This window comes from Phodopus roborovskii, unplaced genomic scaffold (genome assembly GCF_943737965.1).
Source record: "Phodopus roborovskii unplaced genomic scaffold, PHOROB, whole genome shotgun sequence".
NCBI classification, from domain to species: Eukaryota; Metazoa; Chordata; class Mammalia; order Rodentia; family Cricetidae; genus Phodopus; species Phodopus roborovskii.
In genome coordinates this window covers 63,529-69,070 of record NW_026125030.1, presented here as the reverse complement: position 1 = coordinate 69,070, position 5,542 = coordinate 63,529, and the positions used below count along the sequence as shown (strand labels likewise).

General features: G+C 43.6%; 2 pseudogenes; both read right to left on the bottom strand.

The window, feature by feature from the left end:
* Positions 1–268: 268 nt before the first annotated feature.
* On the bottom strand, positions 269–1,174 carry LOC127232423 (40S ribosomal protein S2-like; annotated as a pseudogene).
* A 695-nt stretch (positions 1,175–1,869) lies between these two features.
* On the bottom strand, positions 1,870–2,346 carry LOC127231689 (signal peptidase complex subunit 2-like; annotated as a pseudogene).
* Positions 2,347–5,542: the final 3,196 nt, after the last annotated feature.

Sequence of the window (5,542 nt, the reverse complement as noted above, 5' to 3'; positions counted from 1 at the left end):
CATTAAATGCAAATGGACTAATACACATTGTTTTTCAACATTTTCTATTAATTCTTACTTAGGCTCATGTCTTTCTTTTTTTTGATAATTTTTTCACATCTTTCATTTATTGAAAAAATTTTAGAAAATGGCAGTTAATAAAGGGCACAAACAAATCAACAGAGCATACTAGTGGAAAACAGAATATAAAAGTAAAAATGCCACCAGCTTCTTTAATTGGTTAAGAGCACAAAATGTAATAGGCATGTCTATTTTCATTTTAAACAGACTTAATTCACTTTATTTTTCTTGTATAAAACCCCTTATGTGGTGGCAACAGCTGGAGCCTGGGTCCTCTGAACAGAGACTCTGATATGGGCTTTCACAAGATGGTCAGTGACTTCCTGATAAGGAGACTTGGTGAACACAGTCTCTTTTCAGAGGTCAGGGGTCAGGTAGCTGTAGGTCTTAGAGATGGCATCAAAGATGGCCTTGGCAAAGTTGCCCAGGGTGGCAGTGCAGCCCCTGGCTGATGTGTAGCAGTCATCAATACCGGCCATCATCAGTAGCTTCTTGGGCACAGGAGCAGAGATGATGCCAGTGCCTCTGGGGGCAGGGATGAGACGCACCAACACAGAGCCACAGCGGCCTGTCACTTTGCATGGAACAGTGTGGGGCTTGCCAATCTTGTTCCCCCAGTAGCCTCTCCTCACAGGGACAATGGGAAGCTTGGCCAAGATGATGGCCCCTCGGATAGCAGTGGCTACCTCCTTGGAGTACTTAATACCAAGACCAACATGACCATCGTAGTCCCCAATAGCGACAAAAGCCTTGAACCTGGTCCGCTGGCCAGCCCTTGTCTGTTTCTGTACTGGCATGATCTTTAGAACCTCATCCTTAAGAGATGCCTCCAAGAAAAAGTCAATAATCTCGGATTCCTTAATGGGCAGAGAGAAAAGGTAGATCTCCTCCAGGGACTTGATCTTCATGTCCTTAACCAGGCGGCCCAGCTTGGTGACAGGGACCCACTCCTTGTCTTCGGCTTTACCTCCACGAGCCCCATGGCCTCGACCACGGCCTCAACCACACCCCCTGAGACAGCTGCCGAAGCCTCCATGGAAGCTGCCGCAGCCTCCTAATCCTGGGCCCCCCCGGGTCCTCCGGGCCCTCCCGCTGCACCCGCGTCATCCGCCATTTGGTGTTTTCCTGAAGTAGAAGCTAGGCATGTCTATTTTAAACAAAGAACTATTTTGTATTTTTTTTTTAAAAAATAATTCTCCCCAAGTCAGATCTATATACACGCCCACAAAAATGGTGTCTAAGTAAAGCTGTTGGACATAAGAAGTTGTATCCTGGATTGAAGGAAATAGATGCTGAAGCAGGGACTAACACAAAGTCAGCAACAGTTAATGACATCCACTCCCCAAGACAAGGCCTGGCTCTACAGTTCAGGATGGCTCAACTCAACCCCCCTCCCTCAGCCTTCCAAGAGCTGGGACTGTAGGTGAACACCATGCCCACCTAAGTCCCTAAGAACCACGCGCTCAAACACTGCATGGCACAAAGCTATACTAAATAAAGTACTGTTAAGTACAAAGGGAAAAGTATGCTATGCTCAGCTTTTACAAAAACTGCTTCTTAAGGAAAACAACAACAAAAATCCACTCAGCAGACCATGGAGGCTACAGCTAGCCATCAGAGATAACAACTTTGCATATCTGTGCTAGGAAAGTCTATTTAATCAGAATGCACTAAATGGGCTTTTTTGTTTGTTTGTTTATTTATTTATTTATTTATTTATTTCATACTTGACCAAGTTTAAGCTTTCTGCTTCTTCCCTACCCACCAGTAACTCGTATGATCCAGAAGGAAAAGAGATTTTAGAATTGGCTATTTCATTTTTCTTTCTGTGGCGAGAGCTGTCATGGAGCCTGGAGATTTCAGGTTCATATGCATCCATGACCAGTGTCCCACTGTGATCAAAGAACTTAGCAATGGGCTTGGTGAACTTGGCTTCCCGCCGCTGCTTTGCCTTTCCAGTGATGAAGGTCAACGTCAGGGTGTCATCAAACCTTTTGAGGCTGGAGGACAGTTGTCAAATATCATCAGGATCCATTCCTGTGGGATCTTTTCTGTGGGCCACAAGAAAAGATGGTCTTCTCTTTATATGAGCTGTAAATGGTCAGAATTCCCATCATCATGAAATAGGATTTAACACACAAAGCCCAAACTGGCTTGGACTCTGGAAAGGGGTGCTTGTGATCCCAGATCAAAGCCACTATGGCAAAGAAGCAGGATGCGGCACAGATGGCGAGGCGACCGTCAGTTATACCGGTTTCCCACATACGTGTGTCTTTCCAGGAGTGCCTTTGTGGTGGAATATTTTTGAAAGTTTTTAAAATATACATTTGAAACAAGCTTGTTCTACATGTCGAACCCAGTTCTTGCACCCTCTACTCCTCCCCTGTCTCCCCCCATCAACCCCCATCCCATCCCCTTTCTGCTCCCCAGGGAGGATGAGGCTTCCATGGGGAGTCTTCAAAGTCTGTCACATCATTTGGAGCATGGCCTAGGCCCTCCCCCATGTATCTAGGCTGAGAGAGTATCCCTCTATGTGGAATGGGCTCCCAAAGCCCATTCCTATACTAGGGATAAATACTGATCCACTACCAGAGGCCCCATAGACTGCCCAGTCCTCCTAACTGACTCACATTCAGGGAGTCTGGTTTGGTCCTATGCTGGTTTCCCAGCCATCAGACTGGAGTCCACGAGCTCCCCCTTGTTCAGGTCAGCTGTCTCTGTGGGTTCCTCCAGCCTGGTCTCGACCCTTTTGCTCATCACTCCTCCCTCTCTGCAACTGGATTCCAGGAGTTCAGCTCAGTGTTTAGCTGTGGGTGTCTGCTTCTGCTTCCATCAGCTACTGGATGAAGGTTCTAGGATGGCATATAAGGTAGTCATCAATCTCATCATTGGGGAAGGATACTTAAGGTAGCCTCTCCACAATTGCTTAGATTGTTAATCTATAAGGGGGTCTTCCTTGTGGATCTCTGTATATTTCCCTAGTGCCAGATTTCTCTTTAAACCTATAATGGCTTCCCCCTATTATGGTATCTCTATTCTTGCTCTCCTCTATTCTTTCCCTGACTCAATCTTCCTGCTCCCTCATGCCCACCTCTCCCTCCCTCTTCTCCCCTTCTCTTTCTCCTAACTCCACCCTCCCCTCCATGCTCCCAATATACTCAGGAGATCTTGTCCCTTTCCTCTTCTCCAGGGGACCATGTGTGTCTCTCTTAGGGTCCTCCTTGTTTCCTAGCTTTTCTGGAGGTATGGATTGTAGGCTGGTGATCCTTTGCTCTATGTCTAAAATCCATATATGACTGAGTACATACCGTGTTTGTCTTTCTGTGACCATGTCACCTCACCAGGCTCATTTCTACAGTCTTCCATTTATTGAGCTTGTTTCACATAACCCATGCTAGCTTCAAACTTGCTATGTAGCTGTGGCTGACCTTGAACTCCCTCCTAAACCTCCTGTCTCTCTCTACCTCCCAAAGAACTGGGATTATAGGCATGTACCACCATGCCCACATAATAATACTAAATAATAATACTAATAATAATAGGTATTATTTCAGTGCTTGGGATCAAGCTCAGGGCCATGGACCTATGAGGTGTTCTACTACCAAGACTTCACTAACTGTATCATTTAACTAAGATTACAAATTGTCTTTTTAATTTCATTACAATATGGTGGGTTTCCATGTGGTTTTAAATGCCCCCTTTGATTGAGGTAGCCTCCTTCCTTGTGCTTTCCCTTTCCCATCCCCACCCCCTCCCTGTTCTCCTTTCTGAGTATTCTTTCTCTACTTTTATGTCACCTACACTCTACCATCCTTCACACCCCCCACTTCCTTTTTTTCTCCTCCCCTGACCTCTTTGTAGTTCTCTGGCTTGGACACCTAGTCCACATTAAATATACAAAATTAGAGACTCAAAGTTAGGGTTCCCATATGAGAGAGAACATGAGGCATTTGTTTCTCTTTGCTTGGGTAATGTCACTCAATATGCTTCTTATCCCGGTTACTTCATTTATCTCAACTTCCATTGTTTTCTTGGCCAAATGTATCTAGAAATTCACTCCTTTCTTTTAGGTTTTCTAATTTGTTCGAATATGGTTTTTAAAGTATGTCCTTGCAATTTTCCCACATATCCATGGTGATCTCTCCTTGTCCATCTCTAATTTTGGGTCTTCTCTCCCTTTCTTTATCAATCTTGTTTACCTTTTCAGAGAGCCAATTCTTCATTTTCATTTAATTGATTCTTTATATTGTTTTTTCCCATTTGTTTCCATTTATTCATTTCCGGCCTTTTTCCCCCTTGTTGGCATAAGGCCCTGGGAAGTGTGGGTAGGGAGTTGGCTGGCGTAGCGAGAAGGAAGGAGAGTGGTACCATTTGTGCTGGGTATTGGCAAAGGCTGGTAGGGAGCCGGGCAGCATAATGCAGAAGAGGGAGAGGGGCCTGCTTGGCAGTGGGAGGCCCCAGGACAGGAGTCAGGGAGGAGTTGTGTGGCCTAGGGAGGAGGAAGGCTTTGCAGTCCTTGGGAGCCCATCATTTCTTATGCAGGTATTATTTTCTTAGTGGTTTCAGACTATCAATACATGAATGTGCTGTATAATTTTTACCCAAGTCTTCCTAGTTTGCTTTGCCATTAGCATGAAAGACACATTTTGCTAATACAATTTATATTCTGTCTTTTTAATCAGTAGGTTTACTTCTTTGCATTTTAAGGGCACACAAGCATGCGTGTGTGTGTGTTAGCATGCAGTTTTTATTTATTTATTTAATCCTATTTTGTTTTAGGTCATTATCCTAATTTTCCTTTCATCAATTCTTCTGTACTTTCTTGTCTTATAATAATAATATTTGAAACTTTGATATAGTTAAATCTCTATTTTTAAATCAGTGAGGGACAGCTTTGATAACACAATGCAGAATAAGAAAAAATTACATCCACACTTCTAGGTCCTTCTCTTCATGTAACTCTTTGATTTATTTTTATACTATGAAGATTTATAACTTAAGTGGAGCTGAGCTCTGGGAAGACGATTACACACCCAGTGGTCACCAACAGCCCTTCCATCCACGATTTTCCCAATCATGGCAGGACTTTAAACTTGTCTTTGGGTATGCAGTACTTCTTTTTTTAAGGACTCATAAAGTGTTCTACATCAGGAACTTTGCATTATTAAAATGTACCTATCTGTGCTGGGCATGGTGGCACACACCTGTCATCCCAGCATCGAGGAGGCAGAAAGATCATAAGTTTGAGGCCCACTTAGGCTACATAATGAGACCATTTCCAAAACAGAAGCAAAGCCAAGTAAGACAAGCAACCTCTGTTCTACAAGCTTTATATATAAGGCATATACTTACCAATCCACATGTTTTCATCACAAAAATTTTAAAACAGAATCTCTCCTTTTCAAATTTTATTTTTATCTTATGTATATGGTGTTTTGCCTGCACGTATATGTCTGTGCAGCGTGGGCATGCAGTACCTGAG